The sequence below is a fragment of the Nomascus leucogenys genome, chromosome 9 (assembly GCF_006542625.1).
Source record: "Nomascus leucogenys isolate Asia chromosome 9, Asia_NLE_v1, whole genome shotgun sequence".
Taxonomy (NCBI): domain Eukaryota; kingdom Metazoa; phylum Chordata; class Mammalia; order Primates; family Hylobatidae; genus Nomascus; species Nomascus leucogenys.
The window spans coordinates 56016258-56038066 of record NC_044389.1 but is presented as its reverse complement, the minus strand read 5'-3'; the positions used below and the strand labels follow the sequence as shown (position 1 = coordinate 56038066).

The 21809-nt window shown below is 37.0% G+C and overlaps 1 protein-coding gene across 5 annotated transcripts in view; it reads left to right on the top strand.

The window, feature by feature from the left end:
• ANKRD17 (ankyrin repeat domain 17) overlaps positions 1-21809 on the top strand; it is a 182717-nt gene that overhangs the window by 12634 nt on the left and 148274 nt on the right. Inside the window, exon 1 of one of the 5 annotated variants that reach the window (XM_030818977.1) lies at positions 11130-11995. The exons of the other annotated variants lie outside the window; for them this stretch is intronic. The gene's annotated coding sequence lies outside the window, so the exon portion shown is untranslated. Of the gene's footprint in view, positions 1-11129; positions 11996-21809 lie in introns of those variants that run through there. 5 annotated transcript variants of the gene reach the window in all.

Genomic DNA, 21809 nt, shown 5'->3' with positions numbered 1-21809 from the left:
CAATTCAAAGTCCCATCCAGTTACTACATATAGCTCCAAGTGAAAGATATATACAAAATTCTTTTCCTCCTAATTCAGAGAATTCTAGTGATCTATAAAACAATAAACAACTATCTCTCCCTCTTTTCACCCAACCCATTGTGTAGTAGTGAGTAAGAATAGGATTATCATAATGAAAACTCTTCTAGAGAAGGGAAGAATAGGAAGTACACAGCAGTCATTTGTACATATTAATAATGAAATCCTTCTGGGGAGGAGTTGTGACAACTTTGCCCTGGCTACTGAGTAAGTTTCTTGGTTATACTGATTTTCCTCTATGAGAGGAATGCTCTTTTCACTGTTGTCTGTTTCCTTTGCTTAGTTCTTTAGATGATTCTTTCTTGTTATCTTCCTTAGCCACATTTAAAGTAGTAGGCATTGGAGGGTGTGACATCCCTGGGAAGTGCACAACTTTTGTAACCCCCTACCTGTTGGTATAGATGGAGGGCCTGTAGGGTTACTTAAAGTTCAAGTGTAAGATTTTTAGGCCAGTAATGTAGTTTGTTGGTAAAACTCTTTCAAAAACGTAATAGATTTCTCTTCTGTTTTTCTTAGATCGGGACCACGTAACATTAACTATAGCAATATATCTCTCAGTCATAAGTTTTGGAAACCAGCTGATTCTCTTATTTACTGGTCTCTGTGCTAGGCTAGCTCCTCTCTCCCTTAGGTTTCCTGGCTACCTCGAGAGGATCTGAAATAATAGTCTTGGATGATGTATCAGTAAGGGTTTAACCAGAGAAGCAGAGCAAGCAGATTTATATATGATTGTTATGTATTAAGAGATTTATTACAAGGAATTGGCTTACATGATTGTAAGGGCTGGCTAAGCAAGTCTGAAATCTGTACAGCAGGCAGTTAGTGGGAGAAGATTGTGGGCGAGGTGGAATCCATGGGCTTAGGCTGAAGCTGTTCTCCATAGGCAGTCAGGAAGGGAAGATACAGCAAAGAGAGAACAATTGTAGACTCAGCTGCTGTTTGGAGTCTCATTTGCTCGGAAGAACCTGATCTCTTTTAAGAGCTCACCTGACTAGGTCAGGCTCACTGAGGATGATCACCCTGGCTTAAAGTCAGTTGATCAGGAACTTCAATTACATCTGTAAAATCCCCTCACAGCAGTACCTAGATTAGCATTTGACTGAATAATTGAGAGAAGGTATTTGTGCTACAAAATGTCTGCTGTCCTGTCTTCTTTCTAAGAAGAAACCATTACAGGTGGAAAAGCAACACTCTCAACTTGATCTTTGCTACTACCTGACAGAGAACCCTTGAACTCACAAAGTTATTTCCTGGTATTTAGAACACAGAAGCAGCTGCCTTTTCCACCCTGGGAGGCCCCAAATTACTGGACTCTTGTAGGTCGGAGTTTGCCACTGAGAAAGCTTCTTTTTAGTAGCACTGTTTTCATGTCTGTCTCTGCTTGCAAACTGCTTTATAGGTGAATTGATCTTTCTTGTTGATCTTTAAATAGCCAACACACACCATATTTCGAGTTTTTCTAACTGCTTTTCTTAGAACTACAGACTTAGTAGGCATATGATGTGCCCTTCCAATTATTGCAGGCAAGAGTTGTACTAAATGTTCTGCAACTGTATAGCACAATGACACAGGTCATTAGATCTCCAGCCTGAGATGTTTCCTTGCTACCTGTTCTCTAAGCCTTACCAGAGATTTTAGGAGTTTGTTAGAGCAGCGTGTCACTTCCAATTAACTGTATTAAGGTATAGGATGGATCATTTGAACAAAGAGACTCCAAAACACATCAGGCAAGATAGAAGTTTGTTATTCTTTTATGTGCTACTCCAGAGGTAGACCTTCAGGTTATTCACACATCTAAGTATCTGCTGTCTTGCACTTGATACACCATCGCTTAATCAGTGCTGTCCAATACTGTAGCCACTAGCCACAGGTTGCTGCTGAGCTCTTGAAATGTGGCTAGTGCATCTAAGGATTTGAGTTAATTTTTTTTAAATTTTTAATTTAAATATTACATGTAGCTAGTGGCTACCATATTGGAGAGTGCATATGTAGAATATTTCCATCACAGAAAGTTTTATTGGACAGCTTTGCTTTGGAGTGTTCATCTACAAGATCTACTGTGGCTCACCAGCATCATGTCCGTGTTTCAGCCTGTTATGGGCTGAATTGTGTGTCCCCAACATTAATGTTAATATTTTGAAGCCCTAACCCCAAGTACCTCAGAATGTGATTGTACTTAGAGATAAGTCCTTTAAAAATGTAATTAAGGTTAAATCAGGTCATATGAGTGGGCCTTAATCCATCTGACTGATGTCCTTATAAAAAGAGGAAATTTGAACACAGGACACCGGAGATACATGCCTACAGAGAAAAGGCCATGTGAGGATACAGCAAGAAGGTGGTCATCTGCAAGCCAAGGAGAGAGGCCTCAGGAGAAACAAATCTGCAGACGCCCAGATCTTGGACTTACAGTCTCCAGAACAGTGAGAAAATAAATATCTGTGGTTTAAACTACCCAGTCTATGGGATTTTGTTATGGTAGCGCTAGTAAACTAATACTAGAGAAATAAGAAACAGAAAGGTCAGCATAGGTAACTTCCTTTTGAGAAATTGACCAACGAGTTGCCAACATCAGTTTCCATTATATCCCATTGACCAGAAATTTATTACACGGCCATATCTAAGACTTAGCTCTTGCTGAGTGGCCATATGCCCAGGTAAAACTTGTGGAGAAGTAGTCTTTTGCTAAAAGAAGGGGACTGTGGATATTGGAGGATAATTAATGTCTTATATTGATACAATTCTATGATTATATTGTCCTTATGACTACCAAAACAAGAATGAAAGTCATTCCTGGTTCCTGAAATAATCTTGTGGGCCAAGCTTGGGTCATGTGTCCATTCTTGAACCAGTCACTATCACTAAGGAAAAAGATGCTTTGTTTAGGACTAGGTCATGTTTCTCCACCCTATGTAGGAGGTAGACTAGGAGAGGTCCATTCTACCTCCAAAATATGTCTTGAATTTTTCTCCTTCTCTCCTTCTCCACTACCATTGCCTTAACCCTGGCTATTTTCTTACTTGAACTTCATAGTAGCCTCCTAATTTGATCTCCTAGCTTTTTCTTTTGAATCCCCATACTTCATTCATTCTTCATGTAGCATTAGGCTAATCTTTCTGAAATGTCATTTGTTATTTGACTTCTCATTGCTTTTAGAATAAAATCCAAACTCCTAACTTGCCCCACAGAACTTTGTATGGCTGCTCCTTGTTGTTCCAGCCCTTCTAGTTCCTTGACTGTCATCTAGTCGCACTGACCCTCCTGGTTTTGGAACATGCAGACTTTCTAGCTAGGGTCTTTTTACTTTCTTCCTAGTGTGTTGTTCCTCTGGTTCTTTGTTTTTTCTCATCCTTTAGTTTTCAGCTTAGATATCCTTCTTCGTGCAGTATTGTTGGAGGGAACTTTCTCCCCTTACACCACTTCTTCTTTTACCTCCCTTTTAGTCTTTTGCCTTAACTAAGTTGCACTGTAGTGAAACATAGGAAAGAGCCCTGTTGGTTTTTCACCAAGCTTTATTAGTATTACATATTTAGTAAACTCTTAAGTCTGTTTCTTACTACGTGGAAAGAAGTTTGTGGGTGGAAGTGAGGTGGGAGAATTTGAGTGAATTTCACAGTTGAACCTTGCGAAATTGTTGTTTTTATAAGCCACAAGTCATTGAATATCTGGTTTCATATGATTCAGCGTAGTATGTTAGCATGGTTTGGTATCTTAGAAGGCAGTTCTCACTCATTGAGCTTCTTTCTCAAGAGTTTTGGATATTGTTCATTTAACATGTCAGACATGCTTTAGAATCATCTTTTGTACGTGACCATAAAATATTCTCAGATTATACATTGAAATTTATGTTAATTTGGGAGAGAAATATATGTATAATACTGAATATTCCCATTCGGACACATGGCATACTTCTGTATTTTCAGGACCTTCATCTGTCTTTAGTAAAATTTTAGTTTTTGTATAGATTTTCCACATTTCTTGTGGAATTTATTTCAGATTATTTTATAGTTCTTACTGCTATCATGAATGGTATATTTTATTCCATTATACTTTCTTAATTAGTTGTTGTTGGAATATAGGATGCTATTGGTTGGCATATTTTAATCTTGTATACGGCCACTAAACTGAATTCTTGTATTCAGTTTATTCTGTTGAATTTTCTGACTCAAATGTCATATTGATTCCAGTAAATTATTTTTTTCTCTCATTTCCAGTATTTGTCCCTTGTGTTTGTTTTTATTCTCTTATTGCGTGAGTTTTGAACCACCCCCAAAATGTTGAATGTCAGTGGTAACAGAGGTTATACTTGTCTTTCTCTTATTTTTAATGGAAGTGCTGTTGTTTTACTACTAAGTATAATGCAGATATCTTTTATCAATTTAGGGTACATCACTTTTTCTTAAATTACTTAAGTTTTATTAGAAATAATGTACTACATTTTATCAAATGCGTTTTTGGCATCTTTTGAAATGGTCAGTTCTTTCTCTGGACAATATGTCCATATAGTGAATTGTAATAAAATATTTCCTAATTTTAATTGCGTTTTGAATACTTGGTATGATGAATTATTTTAATGCACTGTTGGTTTAGTTTCATTAATATTTTAATTTGTATTTTCTATGAAGAATATTCGTTAGTTTTTCAAGTTTATTTGAAGAAACTGTAAATATTTTTTTCCTTACATCAGTTTTGTAAAGATAAACGTTTTACAGATTCAGTTTATGTGCATGCTTTTTCCTTTTACTCTTATATGTTGTGTTTTTAACCTTATTTGCCACTGAAATGTTAGAAAGAAGTTAGAGTAAGTGGTTTATTTGATCTTTTTATAGTTTAGTAATTTTTTAAAAAGTGGCTTAAGTAATTTAGTACATACCTCTTTTTAAAAATAATAACTTTAAGTTGTGATAAACAACAGAACATAAAATTTACCATCTTAATCATTTTCAAGTGTATAGTTCAGTAGTGTTAAATATATTCACATTATTATGGAACAGATTTCCAGAACTTTTTCATCTTGCAGAACTGAAACTCTATACCCATTGAACAATTCCACATTTTTGTCTCCTCTTCAGCCCCTGGCAGCTACCATTCTATTTTCTGTTTCTATGAATTTGTCTGTCTCATATAAGTGGAATCATAGTATTTGTCTTTTTGTGACTGTCTTATGTTAGTTAATATACTGTTCTCAAGGTTCATTTATGTTGTAGCATGTGACTGGATTTCCTTTTAAATATTCCATTGTATGTATGTATCACATTTTATTTATCCATTCATTAGTTAATGGACCTTTTGGGTTACTTCCATCTCTTGGCTTAGTGTGCCTCGTAACTTTTACATTTTATTCATTTATTTCAAATTTATATAGGTTCATTGAGGGGAATAGGAACTTAATCTTTTATTTCCAAATAGTTAATCAGTTGACTTACCTGTTTCATAGTCTGTCCTCATTATTTGAATAATGCCTTTATTTTATGTATTTCCACAGTACAACAATAAACCAAATATCTGCTCAGTATATACATCTTTATAAGTACTGAATTTGGGCCGGGCACGGTGGCTCACATCTGTAATCCTAGCACTTTGGGAAGCCGAGGTGGGCGGGTTGCCTGAGCTCAGGAGTTCAAGACCAGTTTGGGGAACATGCTGAAACCCCGTCTCTACTAAAATACAAAAAAATTAGCTGGGTGTGGTGGTATGCTCCTGTAGTCCCAGCTACTCGGGAGGCTGAGGTAGGAGAATTGCTTGAACCCGGGAGGCCGAGGTTGCAGTGAGCTGAGATTGTGCCACTGCATGCCAGCCTGGGTGGCAGAGCAAGACTCATCTACAAAAATAAATAAGTACTGAATTTATATAAGTTGAAGGCCTGAATACTAAAATTGGTTACTTGTACTAAGCAGTTTCCTGTGTTTGTTAAGTAGCTAACATCTATGTGGGGTTTTATGGTTAAAGGAATTTTAGATGTTTTCCACTTAATCAAGTCAGTTATGTGTTTTTTTGAATTCTAATTTTTTTAGGCACAGGGTCTTGCTCTGTTGCATAGGCTGGAGGGCAATGGCATGATCATAGCTCACTGCCGCCTCGAAATCCTGGGCTTGAGGGTTCCTCCCACCTCAACCTCCCAAGTATCTGGGACTACAGGTGCGTGCCACCATGCCTAGCTAATTTTTTTTTTTTTGTAGAGACAGTCTTGCTATGTTGCCCAAGTTATTCTAGAACTCCTGGGCTCAAGTGATCCTCCTGCCTTGGCCTCTCAAAGTGCTAGGATTCCAGGCATGAGCCCATGTGCCCAGCCAAGTCAGTGATCTTTTGAAGCAATTTTTCTTCTTTTATTGCTTAAACCTCTAAACAGGCTTGACATTTTTTTTTTCTTTTCTCCTTCCCTCCCTTACAGATTCTAGTACAGAAGTACTTTTATGAAGAAAATATAAGCAATGCTAGCATCTATATAGTGTTCTTACTGATTTGATGATGTCCTTAGGTTGTCTTTGAACTTGAAAATCTCTATACATTATTATTGCAGAACCTATAAACTATGACTGTTTTGTAGTTCTCTTGCACTATCTTTCCAGTGTTCTTTGAAGAACTAAGTTTCACTGTTTATTTTATATATTTCAAATGAACTAGGAGTGATTTAAAACTTAACATAGTTGCTGTTCAGAAAATGTCAAAAAAGAAGAGCTTGTGTAAGATACAATGTAGATAAATTTAATTCTACGGAGGGGGTAATATCCTTTTAAGATACAATGTAGATAAATTTAATTCTATTGAGGGGGGTAATATCCTTTAAACCAAACTTGTCTAAAGTTTTCACCAAATGTTAAACTGTGAGTAATGTTTTATTTTTATTTATCCATTTAATTTTTTTTATATTGGAGGAATCTTAAAATTGTATTATCTTTTTCCACTTTTATTAAATCATATAGTAAATGTGAACTGAAAATTTAAACAGTAGAGGAAGATACAGAGTAAGAGTTGAAGATTTTTTATGTCCCTAGGTGTACATTTTAAGTGTATGTAATCCTATGCCTTTTTCTGTGCATTTTCACACATATACAGATGTATCTATGTAATCTTGTTTTGCATAAATGAGATCATTATAAAAATATTGTTTGAAACTTTCTTTTTAAATTAATAGTCCATCATAGAGTTTCATGTTAATACACATATAGTTATCTTATTCCTTTAAATGGCTGTGAGTATTCCCGTGTCAGGTATCAGGACTTAATTGCTTTCCAGTTTATGGAAATTTTGGTTGTATCCAAAGTTCTGCTGTTACAAACAATACTGAAGTGGACTCTTTGATGTTGTTTCTGTATTGTGGTAAGATATATTCCAGAGGTAAAACTGCAAGACCAAAGGTATGGGAATCTGTTTCTGTAACTGACATTTTATTGTGTATCAGCACCATATTTTAAAAACTAGTGATTTTGTAGTGGTATAGGATTTGATAGGTCAAACATCAGCTTTCAAGCCCTGTTCATCTCTGTTCTTTCTGGATATCCCTCTCTGTTGACTACTTTCTCCATAAAAGGGCCAGATCATATATCACCTCTTTCCTGAGGTGCTTATAACACCTAGCACATTGAATAATTTTAACCCCAATAATAGTTTAGTGAGTGCTTACTATGTGCCAGCCACAATTCTAATTGGTTTATGTGTATTACACTGCTGTATATCATTTAATCTTCCCAGTTCTAAGAGGTACATAGCATCTACATTTTGTAGTTGAAAAAATCAAGGTAAAGACTAAGTAACTTGTTCAAGGTCACAGTAAGTGACGGAAATGGAATATAAACGTGGGTAGTCTCACATGAAAGTCTGCTTTCTTAACTCTCAAATTGTACTGCCTTCTTACCATCCTTTTATGGCCTCCCTAGTAATTGCTCAAGAAATGTTTTGTATGCATTGTAGAGTTCACTAGCCATTTCATCTTGCTTCTAGGTCCTCTTTACAGATCTGCATGAATACCATCTTACTCAAATTTATGTGCAGTTACCTATCCCCAAGTAGGATAACCAGAGAGAAATGATGGAGTAAGGAGGGTTATGGAAGACCTCCTTACTCCAAAACACTTTACCTGAATGTAGCTAGTTAATACTGCTCTGTTTTATTTCATCTTGTTTCCCTAACCCCTGTCTTGGGGAAATTCATGGATTAATCTTGAGATGGATTTCATAGGTAGAATAAATGGGTATGTTACTCTTCAGTATTTCTGAAACATCAAATCAAAATACATACCTTGTAGATTACCTCTTACAGTAAGTGCTCAAAATGTGAAGTGGGAAGAATGCTGTTTTAGACCCTCCTATACCTCTTAATTCATGCTGTTAAGTAAGTGTGACATGTAAAAATTAAATATCTCAGTCTCTCATAAAAGGGGCCTGGTAATACTTTCTTTTGAGGGAGGTTAGGTGACCTAATGTTTGTGAAAATATTTGTGACCTATAAGGATTTTCATAAATTAATTGTTAAAACTGAAGTATGAATAAAAATAGAGAGCCTTATGAAAATTCTGACTATTAAGATGGTTTTTTTTTTTAATTTAGGATAATCCCTTATTTTAAATTTCTAATTCTATTAAATTTGGTTATCTTATTGAATTTATAGATTGCTAGTAAATATTTTCAGTTCTTTTTTTTTTTTTTTTTTTTTTTTTCCTTGAGACGGAGTCTCGCTCTGTCGCCCAGGCTGGAGTGCAGTGGCACAATCTTGGCTCACTGCAAGCTCCGCCTCCCGGGTTCACGCCATTCTCCTGCCTCAGCCTCTCCGAGTAGCTGGGACTACAGGCGCCCGCCACCACGCCCGGCTAATTTTTTGTATTTTTTAGTAGAGACGAGGTTTCACCGCGGTCTCGATCTCCTGACCTCGTGATCCGCCCGCCTCGGCCTCCCAAAGTGCTGGGAATATTTTCAGTTCTAATTGTGCATTTTGGTTAATTGTTTTAGGTGGAGCTGATAGTAGATAGGTTAAGGGGTTGGCCCTTTTTTGGATTATATTCTGAATTTGTTAAGTTTTTAGAATTTATATAGAATATGTTCTTAAATTCCTTGAGAACTTAAAAATTTGTAGTACTTTATCATACTGTTAATAAAGAGGGAGAGATAAGGGTTATGGGAAATGCACATCCTTTTCTGACTCTTAAGTCCTTTTCTGGGAATGTGAAAGCAAACCATATGCCTATGGCGTCTCTGCTATAGGCTTAGCAGATAATACTAGGGTTCTAGATAAAATGAAAAGTATGAAGGCAAAGATTTGATTATGCTGTTTTCTAAATCTCAGGACCTTTAGAATGTATCTCTAACTCACTTTGTGGACTCCTTTCACTTGTACCTTTTCATCCTTTTCTTGCTCTGCATCCAGATCCCCACCTTACAGTCCAAGATCCTCTCTACCACTGAGTCCAGCTTTCTGGCTGCAACCTAAACTTCAGTACCTGGCTTCTCTTGGCCAGATTGAAGGACTGTAATATGATTTAAGTTGTGAATGTGCCTTAGTATGTGAGATGTCTTTTCATATGAGGAGCTTCTTAACCTACTTTAGCTTAATCACCAGATCCTTTTGTCTTTTATGCTAACACATAAAACACACAGGCTTGGTATTACAGCCTTTTGTCTTCTATGCATGAGTAGTTTTGTTTTGTATCCCAGGGATCCCAGAACAGCTTTGCTTGGCCAGGGTACCCATTCATTGGCTTAGGCAACCTAGAATGTTAAGATTCATATATCTTAATCACATACTAAGGTCTTCCTGACCTCACTACCATAAGCAGAAGTTTTTCTGAAAACTTTGATCAGAGAGCAAGTAGGAAGAAGGGCCAGATTCCAGTTCCATTAAACCACAGGCATATGAATACTTCACAATTTCTGTGCTTGACAAAAATTACGTTTAATTCTGAAATAACCCAAATGCCTTTGTATTTCTTTTCTTACACTATTTCTCTGGGAAAAAGCATGATATGGAAAGAGTTTGAAATCAAGTTGGGCAACTTGCTTTTGAATCCTGCTTTAATACTGTGTGATTTGGGGACAGTTACTACTTAATCTTGTTGTCTTCATCTACCTTAGGGCTAATGATTTATTTTTAACAGGGTTTTTCTAAAGAATGGAGGTAATCTACATTATTTAGCACCCTATACTACCTTCTGTGTTGGGGGTAATTTATTACTTATTTTGACATTTTACTGGATTTAGTTCTTATATACTATTTTGGAATGAAGTTGTCTTTTTTTTTCCCAGTCAGGATCAATTTTCTTTACCTTTTTTAGGTCATGGACTTTAGTTAGATTATAATGAAAAATGTAGACCTATTTTCCCCAACATTTACTTAAATACATCATACAACATTTTGCCAATTGTTTCAGGGATATAGAGTTTTTGAGGCATAGGTGTTTGAGGTGTGAACCACGCAATATGAACCTTAGCTCAAGAGTACTGGATTTCAGGCTGGGTGCAGTGACTCACACCTGTAATGACAGCCCTTTGGGAGGCCATGACAGGAGGATTGCTTGAGGTTTGGAGTTTGAGACTCTTCTGGCCAACATAGCAATAACCATCTCTACAAAAATTTAAAAATTAGGTGGGTGTGGTGGCACATACTGGTAGTCCTAGCTACTTGGGAGGCTGAGGCAGTAGGATTGCTTAAGCCCAGGAATTTAAGGTTACAGTGGCAATGATGGAACCACTGCACTCCAGTCCAGGTGACAGAGTGAAACCCTGTCTGAAAAAGGAGTACTGGATTTTGTTTTTTATCCATTGAGGAGTTATTGACCAGCCTTTTCCCCTATTCTGTCCCCAGTAATCACAACAGTAGCTGCAGAATTTTTCTTTGAAAGGTTTCTGTCATATAAGAGAGCTTTAAAAAGTAATAATTTGCTAGAAAATTTTAAATTATGGTTGGGCACGGTGGCTCATGCCTGTAATCCCATTACTTTGGGAGGCTGAGGCAAGAGGATTGCATGAGCTCAGGAGTTCGAAACCAGCCTGGGAAACATAGTGAGACCCTGTCTCTATTAAAAAAAAAAAAAAAAAAGAAAGAAAAAATTTTAAATCATTACGAACCTTCCCTTCTTCCTTTTCTTTCTGAAACTATTGGAATCCTGACTTAAAAAAAAACTAGTAAAGAGATCATTGGTTTTTATATCTGCCTTTTTTCCCTGAGAGTGGAAAGATAAGATGTACTAAATAAAGTTTATAGCTATTTCCTTATTGTATGTTTAACAAATTTTAAAGGTATAACTCGATTTATTCAGGCTTATTTTAGTTATTGACTGAAATGTTTTTAAAATGGTGGATTTAGTACATTCCTTTAATTTCTTTTCTTCTCAATGTCCCACTGATATTGTTTAAAGATTGAATTAAGTCATAATTCTGAAAAGCGGGAACAGATGTTATTATATGAGTCAAACTACCCTTAAGAGGCACAAAAGGACCTCATTAGCTCTATAACTTTAATGTGTACTTGGGTGTATGTGGGGAGAGAGGTAAGAAACTACAACTTAGGTGCATAGATGGATCTAAACTTGAATAGTGTTAGTAGTATGGCTGCAACCCTGTAACTGTCTCAACATTTTTGGTCTGCGTTTCCTTCTGTATCAGCTTTATTTTCAGCCAAAGATGACTGTCAGTCAAAGGAGATGGGAATGGGATATTCTAGCCAGACCTAGGTAGTGTGGCCAGTCCTGTGGTGGCTGGGAAGGCTCACCTCTACCCAAAGCACGTGAATACATTCCCCATAAAAAAGAGGGATGATGTTATTAGCAAAAGGGGTCAGGGAGAAAACATGTTGAACAGTAAAATTACAGTTCACAGTCCACTACAGGTACCATCAGAGGACCAAGAAATTTTGAAGAAGATAGAAAGTTCATGGAATCGGATTGACAGCAAAATCCCAGAGGAAACTGGAACCCAAGATACCAGAGGTAAGCTCAGGTTTTCCCAGGGAAACCTTGGAATGGCTCCAAACTTGGAGTCAACAAACACAAATCAGTAGTAGTGGGCAGTTGGGTAATAATCAAGAATTTTCTTAAGATTTTTCCACAGTGCTAGGTCAGTTGGGCTTCCCTTCTACCCTTTCTCCAGCCTAAACAACTATGATGCCCACTCTTAGGGCTGAAGTTTCAGAATCATTCTCTTAAGAAAGTAGGCCAGCAGTTTAGTATGGGCGTCTACTTAGGTGTTAGAACCTGAGAGAGAAGTGGAGGCACTATGCTACCCCAGGAGAAAAACAGTTTTGTCTGTTCCCAGCCAACTTGACTTCCTGTCCAGGTACCTTTTTGGGGTACCTGCATATACACATGCCCTACCTGCTTAAAATGTACCTGCTTAAATTGTACATTTAAAGGAGAAGCCACTTAGGAAAACAAACCCAAATAACCTCAGGGAAAGCTCTTACACTCTGTATAAAGTAATCTTTCATTTGCAAATATAAACAGACAGGGATAATCAGACAATTGAGGAGAATCAAGAGGATGAAAGAAGATTAAAATGAATAAAAGAACAACCAACCTCAGCTATAATTCAGAAGAATACTTCAAAGAAAAGCGTAATTAGTATTTTATTTAAAATTTAAGAATACGTAATGTTTAATCATAGTTGCATTTAAAAGGGGGCATAGAACTAGAAAACGTTTGAAAATTATAAAGAAAAATTTTAATCGATGAGATAAATACAATTTTAGCATGAATCAAGACTCAATTGTTGATTTTGGAATTAAGAGGAGGAACTGTGCATATGTAAATCAAAAGAAAAAAATCTGGAAAAACTTGAGAGAAAATTAAAGAAGCATGGAAAATATATCACAGTTTTTCACATCCATAAGTGTGAGTTCTAAAAGCAAGAGATTTAGGAACCATGGGAAGGAGAGAATAATGAAAGAAATAACTGAAGAAAATTTCCTGAGCTGTAGAAACATAATGAATTTTCAGATTGAAAGAGCCTATCTAGTAACAACCAAAATGGAATGGAAAAAGATCCACAATTTTAGAACTCTTTAAGGACAAGAAGATCCCAAAAGTATTGCCAGAGAGAGGGAAAAAATATGGAAAATCAAATAACTAAGTTCTTAGCAGTCATGTTGAATGCTTGAAGGCAGTGGAATAGTGACTTCACTGTTTGAGAGACAATAGATTTTGACCTATGTTTTCTCTACCCAGCCCCACTATTTTATCATGTGAGGACAATTGCATTTTCTATACTGGGAAAAAACTATGTACTTTGTATGAACATATTTGAGATACAGTAGCACAAAGAAAAAATAATCCCAAGATAGAGGATATGGTGGTAGTGGGGGGATGGGAGGGTGAGTGGGAAGAAATAGCTACTGTGGCAATCTTGGGCTTCCAAAAAGAACTGAAGAAAGCTAGAAGGAAATTCAGGTTCTATTAGTCTGGAATACATGAACATTTCTTCAACTAATAATGTCTAAACAACATAAAATTACATTTCCTTTAGTGACTAGTATTTATATAATCACATTGTAAGTACACTTTATTGATTTTCCATTTTAGAATCAACCTAGAAAATGTATAAAATGGGCTTAATTATAGTTATGGAGTAGAATGCCTTGTAAACCTTTATAATATAAAAATAATCTATAAATTTAGGAGATGGAGGGCAACAAACAAAGGGTCAGTGCTCGTTTCTTCAGTGGACAGTCAGTAGATAACAAGCATATAAAATTTGGTGAATCAAGATACGAAAGCAAAATGGCATTAAAGTTAAACTGGTAACTGTGCTAGAAGTCTATTAATGATGTAACATGTATTTTGCCATTTTGATGCAGGAGGATAACAAGACTTATGGTTCATCTTGTGCCTTTGTAGCCTTTGAATTTCTTAAAAACCCTAAGTGGATGCATCATATTTATAATGTTAGAAAGATTGCAAGGCTGGGCACAGAGGCTCACGCTTATAGTCCCAGCACTTTGGGAGGCCAAGGCAGGTGGATCACTTGAGGTTAGGAGTTTGAGACCAGCCTGGCCAACATGGTGAAATCCTGTCTCTACTAAAAATACAAAAATTAGCTGGGCATGGTAGCCAGCGCCTGTAATCCCAGCTACCTGGGAGGCCGAGGCAGGAGAATTGCTTGAACCTGGGAGGCAGAGGTTTCAGGGAGTTGAGATCATATCACTGCGCTCTAGCCTGGGCAACAGAGTGAGACTCTGTCTCAAAAAATAAAAAGGGGGGGTATTGCAGATATGTGGTGGCCTCTACCTAGTTGTTTAATACTGCTCTTTATGAAGTAAATATATTCCCGGGCCAAGTGATTTTCGGAAATTGTCTGAGGTAGAAATAGAGGACACAGGGATTAATTCTAGGAAATTAGAAAGTTGCGTAGCATACAAATGTGACTCTTTTTATGTAAGATGCCTAATTCTTTCTTGACTGGCTTACACGCTCGATTTTGAGTGTTAATTTCTGATCCCTTTCCATGAAATTTGATAGGAAACTCTTTTTAAAAAAACAAATGTTTATTGTGAAAAATTTGGAAGTACAAAAAATTGGAAAATTCTGAGGCGTACTTCCTTCCAGTGCCTCTAAATAAGATGACATTTTCTCCGATGGACTAAGGACCAAGAATAGAAACTTAGTTTGTCCTTAAGGTGGAAGTTATATGATCAAGGAGAGCTACAACTACTGGAGGCAAGGTATGTCTCCTGGAAGAGCTAGAAGAAGGAAGGTGGAAATAGAAATTGCCTTTTTCTCCCCATTCCTTCTAAAGATGTGGCTGATCTTATATACCTAGCCCTGTCATCTTTGCTGAGGACCCATTGTGTGTCCCACGGACTATAAATCAGGGTTCTCATGATACCCTTCTTGAGTTTGATTAATTTACTGAGCGGCTCACAGAACTCAGGGAAACACTTATGTTTAATACATTTTATTGTAAAAGATATTGCAAAGGATACAGCTGAAGAGATGCATAGGGTAAGGTATGGGACAAGGGGCATGGAAATTCTGCCCTCTCTGGGCATGCCCACCCTCCAGTAACTTCCACTGTGTTCTGTTCTCCAAAAGCCCTTCAAAGCCTGTCCTTTTGGGCTTTTATGGGGACTTTATTACATAGGCATGATTGATTAAACCATCAGCCATTGGGGATCGATTTCACGTTTAGTCTCCCCTTTTTGGAGGATGGGAGGTGGGGCTGAAAATTCCAACCATTTAATCTTCCCCTGGTCTTTCTGCTAAAACCAACCCTTATCCTGAAGCTACCTAGGGCCTGTCAGTCTTCAGTCAAATCTTAGCATATAGGAAGCCACATAACCACTTTGAAGATTCCAAGGATTATAGGAGTGTATGCCAGGAAACTGGTCTAAGACCAGAGACCAAATGTATATTTCATGATATCACAGGCAGTCTTTTGGTACTTTAAATATTGCTTGCAAGAGTTATATCTTTAAATAATTGCTTGCAGGCAAACCATTCAGGGTTTGTTATGAATAGATTAGGCTGGAAATAGCAGAGTGCAGAGTGGTAACAGATATCTTGAGACCAGACTGATTGGAGCTTGTCAGGGACCCCAGACCATTAAGGAACCAGAGGAGAGCCAGTGATAACAATGAGATTCCATGGTTACTCGGGTAATTTTTACTTCCTGATTATTTTCCATGCCCTTGATGCTATCTTGAGTTACTTGGAACTGTTTCTTCGTTCCCCCAGAGTGGTAGAAACTGGTGACTCAAGAAAATTGTCTTTGGATTTAAGCTTTTTCTTGTAATTTAAATTTTTATCCCCAGGTCCCCTAGACCTCCATGTTGTGTTTGTGTGTGTTGTGTGTATTTCTTTCTGTTGGTAGATAATTTGCTTTCAAGTGGAGGACAAACATGTTGCTGACGAGGTTGAAAGTGCTGTATCATCAATAGATTTAACCTATTTAAAATCAAAAACATTGAAATAAGTAATTTCTGTTATGGATGCACTTGTTTTTATTTTTATTTGAAAATGTACAATTCAGACGAATGGGAGGGCTGATTGTAAACAATAAATATTTTATCAGTTTTGTGTACATAGAACCTATTGTGAAATACTGGAAAAAGAATGAATTCATGGTGTGACCCACCATGGGTAGAGACAACAAATGCAAGTGTCCAACAGACACAGCTATTACTGGGGATGTGAAAAGAGGCAGCATTGCTTTGTTTCTTACTTTGTTTAGTACATTACTTACGTTGGGACAAGACTATGCTTGTATTTCATTCTGTACATAGGACACATCTGGATGAAACGTTTTGTATCTAAATATAATTCTCTTCTGTACTTTTCTAGGTTGAATTTCAGATTTCATTTATTAGTTGGATTAGAGAAGAATGGGAAGGGGACCAATTAGAGAAAAAAATCATTGAAGTTTTTAGTATTAAACATTGTCAAGAATCAGGATTGAGTTCTAGATTATAGCTTCTTGGAGGTGGACTAATTTTATTTGCCAGTCTATCTCCAGTGTATATAGTATAAACCCTGCCGCCTAGTAAGCACTCAGTAAATGTTTGTATAAATGAATGATCAAAATGCTAATGATGATCTTACAAAACAATTGTACTGGGGCTTTTTATAGTATGAGCCTTGAGAAAAACGTTTAAGCAAAAAAAAAATCTTTAATTATTTGAATATTACAAAGTAGTACATACCCTCCCTACCATTCCTCATATTTAGAATATACTACTGGATACTACGTTGCATTATTTTATTTATAATGCTACAGTTTTATGTATCTTTAACTTGGTCCTTTCTTACATATATCCTTTAGATGTTCTTCCACATTTCTCGAAGCATGTTCAACTGTCTTATTTTGGCAGTTCTGGTGAAGGCTTAATCATTCTTATTTTTAAATGTAATCATCAAAATTAGACCTGGAATCTATGCCAAGAAACTGAGATAGAAACTGTTTAGTGCTTTTTGTATTCATAAAAATTGTTTATGTGTGGCCCTGTACTCGTGTACATTAGATTTTTTTAATATGATGGATTACTTTAGAATTTCATTCTTTAAAAAGAGTAATTTGAACATAAATGTAGAAGGCAAAGAAATAAACATATCCAGCAGTATTTTATTTAGTGAGAATATACCCAAATATTTCCCAAGCAATTCGGGGTTTTTAAAATACTAAATTCTGGCAGAGGCATCTTTTCACAACTTACTACCAGGTTAAAAAACCCATTAAATATTGGAGGGAACTTGTATTTTATCAGAAGTAGATTTTGTTTTAAATTTTAAAAATTTTTAAATTTTTTTAGATCGTTGCACTCCCCATTCTTCTCTCTTCTCCACCTGTATATCAGCTGTATATATATATAGACTCTGCATTGTGATTGGGTTTTTTTTTTTTAATAATCAGTTGAAGTTCTTAATTTGTTAGAGAATAAATTTATGTGTTTTTTTGATAAGGATTTTTTTTTTTTTTGAGGTTAGATGAGAGGAGGTGTAACTTTGATTTGTGATTCTTGAAAAGTAGAAATGATGAACTAAGGATAAATCTGGATACATGATTTAAAACTAATATTGATTTCAGATCTGGATTTTTAATAGACTTGTGTCAGTAACACTTTATATTTGTAGGGAAGCAGGCAGTCTCACTGTCAGTATAAATTAGTTCAACTTTTTTAGAAGGCAGTTAATTGGGTAACATCTAAACTTTTATTTTATTTTATTATACTTTAAGTTCTAGGGTACATGTGCACAACGTGCAGGTTTGTTACAGTTGTATACATGTGCCATGTTGGTGTGCTGAACCCATTAACTCATCATTTACATTAGGTATATCTCCTAATGCTTTCCCTCCTCCCTCCCCCTACCCACAATAGGCCCCAGTGTGTGATGTTCCCCTTCCTGTATCTAAGTGTTCTCATTGTTCAATTCCCACCTATGAGTGAGAACATGCAGTGTTTGATTTTTTGTTCTTGCGATAGTTTGCTGAGAATGATGGTTTCTAGCTTCATCCATGTCCCTACAAAGGACATGAACTCATCCTTTTTTATGGCTGCATAGTATTCCATGGTGGATATGTGCCACATTTTCTTAATCCAGTCTATCATTGATGGACATTTGGGTTGGTTCCAAGTCTTTGCTATTGTGAATAGTGCTGCAGTAAACATACGTGTGCATGTGTCTTTATAGCAGCATGATTTATAATCCTTTGGGTATGAACGTTAGAAATAAGATAAATGCCTACTGGACTGGTTAAATACATTATGCAGTTCTGCAATGAAAATTTGAGCAGCTGTGAAAAATCAAAGATAAATATTTATGTACTAATCTGAAACAATTATGGAGTATTAAATATTAAAATGGGGTACAGAACGTATGCATAATAGTATCCATCTGTATAAAAAATAATGTTACCCTAAGATGTGCTTGAAATATGTAGGTTATTTCTGGAAGAATACAAGAACTGGTTGTGTCTCTTAGGATGGCTTGGTAAGAGGTAGTTTTACTTTTCTCTTAAACTGTGAATGCTTTCCATGTACATGTATTACTTTTACATAAAAATCATAGTTAATAAAGAAGAAAATAAACTATAGCGGTAATAAAAAGAATATTACTTTTTATTCTTTATTTTGTGCTACATTAGACATATATCTAGATTCTTCAGTCATTTTATAGCATGAGTAGTTAAGAGAAATAAAAGGTAAAATCATGGGAATGTGTTGTTTTAATAATGTATGGACTTTCAGAAATCTTACCAAATTGTATTAGCCTTTTAACTTAAATTCTGTTTTAATATCTTTCACTTATACTTGGTTTAGGCTCTTTCACACTTGGGTTTCATACTTATGCTTTACTAGAATTTACACAGAAGAAAAGAGAAAAAGAGAGATACTATAAAGTAATTATTAAATTTAATAATTTTAAGAGGTAGAATTGTTTTAGTTTTTTTTCTAGTAGTTTATGTGAGTGGGCAAAATCATTAAATTTTTCCTACCACCAGTTGTCTGTCCTTGTTTTGTTTGAATATGTGGGTTTTGAAGCCTCACCATTCCCTAAGTTAAAAAATTGATGGGAATGAAACTCCTTTACAAGGAGTTTTCTATTAAAGTTTTACGTGAAGGGAACAAACAACAAAGTGTTAAGTCATGCAAAACAGAGTTGCTTGCTTGTCAGCACATTTCTACATATTTTTTTGTTTTGATTTTCTTTTTCCTTCTTCAGGGAAACCAATGCTGGTCCTAAATAAAATTGTCAATTTTGGAAGATTCTTTCAATCTAGGTATTTACTGAGCTTTTTTGTCCTTTACCTTCTTTTTTATGAGAGGTTTCACTCTTCATTTTGGATATTTGACCCTCATTTTCTTTTATTATTTTAAATTATTTTTATATGTTTTCTTTTATTATTTTAAATTATTTTTATATGTTTACATTTGTTTGCATAGCTTAATATGTTAATTGCTATTTACACTTTAATACTTCTGCTGTTGGCAAAATAATGAAAAGTCTTGTGCCATTGAAATCCATTTTAGATAAATGAGAAGACAATTTTCTTGCCTATAAAATTAGGTTGAGGCTGGGTGCGGTGGCTCACACCTGTAATCCCAGCACTTTGGGAGGCAGAGGCAGGCGATCACTTGAGGTCAGGAGTTCAAGACCAGCCTGGCCAACATGATGAAACCCTGTCTCTACTAAAAATGCAAAAATGAGCTAGGCATGGTGGTGGGCACCTGTAATCCCAGCTACTCGGGAGGCTGAGGCAGGAGAATCACTTGAACCCAGGAGATGGAGGTTGCAGTGAGCCGGGACAGCGCCACTGCACTCCAACCTGGAGTGCAAAGCAAGACTCCATCTCAAAAATAAAATTAGGTTGAACCGGAAGGTGGCTTGTTTTTAGGATGACAGGTCTTAGACAAATATGTATAAATTTCTCTTTATATCCTTTTGCCCATGGTATCCGCCCATGGTATCCTGCAGTGACATAGGTAATCATATTGATGAAAAGGACTGGAAAACAATTAAAGGGGATACATTATTTTGCTAAGTAACAAATACAGAAAATCTGAAATTTTAGATTCTGTTTATATTCAATACTTCTAATATCTTATTTCAGTGACCTAAAGATAGAGTAAAAGAACAAATGCTTTTGTTAGAAACTGTGGCACACGCCTGTAGTCCCAGCTACTGAGGAGGCTGAGGCAGGAGAATCACTTGAGCCCAGGAGGCGGAGGCTGCAGTTAGCCGAGATCTCGCCACTGCATTCCAGCCTGGGCGACAGAGCGAGACTCCGCCTCAAAAAAGAAAAAGAAAGAATAAATTATTACTATTGGGCCAGGTTCGGTGGTCACGCCTGTAATCCCAGCACTTTGGGAGTCCGAGGCGGGCAAATTACGAGGTCAGGAATTCAAGACCAGCCTGGCCAACATGCTGAAACCCCGTCTCTACTAAAAATACAAGAAATTAGCTGGGCATGGTGGCAGGCGCCTGTAATCGGCAGCTACTCTGGTGGCTGAGGCAGGAGAATCGCTTGAATCCAGAGGCAGAGGTTGCAGTGAGCCGGGATCGCACCACTGCACTCCAGCCCAGGCGACAGTGCGAGACTCTGTCTCAAAAAAAGAAAAAAAGGAATTATTACTATTAGTAGCAATAATTTAAAAGGTATTAGGATACTGAAGTGGATATCAGACAATTCTCTTCTTCATAAATTTGTTCATTTAATCAAAAAATGCTGGCGGGTGCGGTGGCTCACGCCTGTAATCCCAGCACTTTGGGTGGCTGAGGCGGGCAGATCACTAGGTCAGGAGATGGAGACCATCCTGGCTAACACGGTGAAACCCCGTTTCTACTAAAAATACTAAAAGTTAGCTCGGCGTGGTGGCACGCACCTGTAGTCCCAGCTGCTCGGGAAGCTGAGGCAGGAGAATTGCTTGAACCTGGGAGGCAGAGGTTGCTGTCAGCAGAGATTGTGCCACTGCACTCCAGCCTCGGCAACAGAGCGAGATTCTGCCTCAAAAAAAAAAAAAAAGCTTAAGAGCCTGCTCTATGCCAGAGTGCCGGCTCTAGGTATGCATTGGTGAATAAAGTGTTGCCTGCTTTCTTTCTTTCTTTCTTTTTTTTTTTTTTGAGACAGAGTCTTGCCCTGTTGCCCAAGCTGGAGTGCAGTGGCGTGATCTCAGCTCACTACAACCTCCGCCTCCCGGGTTCAAGCGATTCTCCTGCCTCAGCCTCCCAAGTAGCTGGGATTACAGGTGCCCACCACTACAGCCAGCTTATTGTTTTTGTATTTTTAGTAGAGACGGCGTTTCACCATGTTAATCAGGCTGGTCTCGAACTCCTGACCTCGGGTGATCTGCCCATCTCGGCCTCCCAGAGTGCTGGGATTACAGGACAGGCATGAGCCACCATGCCCGGCCAAAGTGTTGCCTACTTTCAACAGTGTTGCCTGCTTTTTTCTAGTCTTTAAGGGAGACAGATAATAAATGATAACCATAATTCTGTGAGAAAGCCATAATCACATATTTATTGTTAAAAACAACAGTAAATGTCAGAAAACAGAAGCACCCCATAATCCTAGAATGGAAGAGAAGGGGAGAGTGAATGGTTTTATTAACTTGAGTCTTAGGGGCCCCCATTTCTTGTCAGATAAAGGATTTGGAAGGCCTATTCTTGGCTTATGGAAAAGGAGAGTGTTCCAGCATAAGTTCCTTGATAACATTGGAGGAAAATTTGAGAAAGGGAAAATTTGTTGATAACTTGTGTTAAGTCTAAAGATGGAGCAGTTTATTTGAAGCATAGAAAGAATTGACCTGGAAGGCAG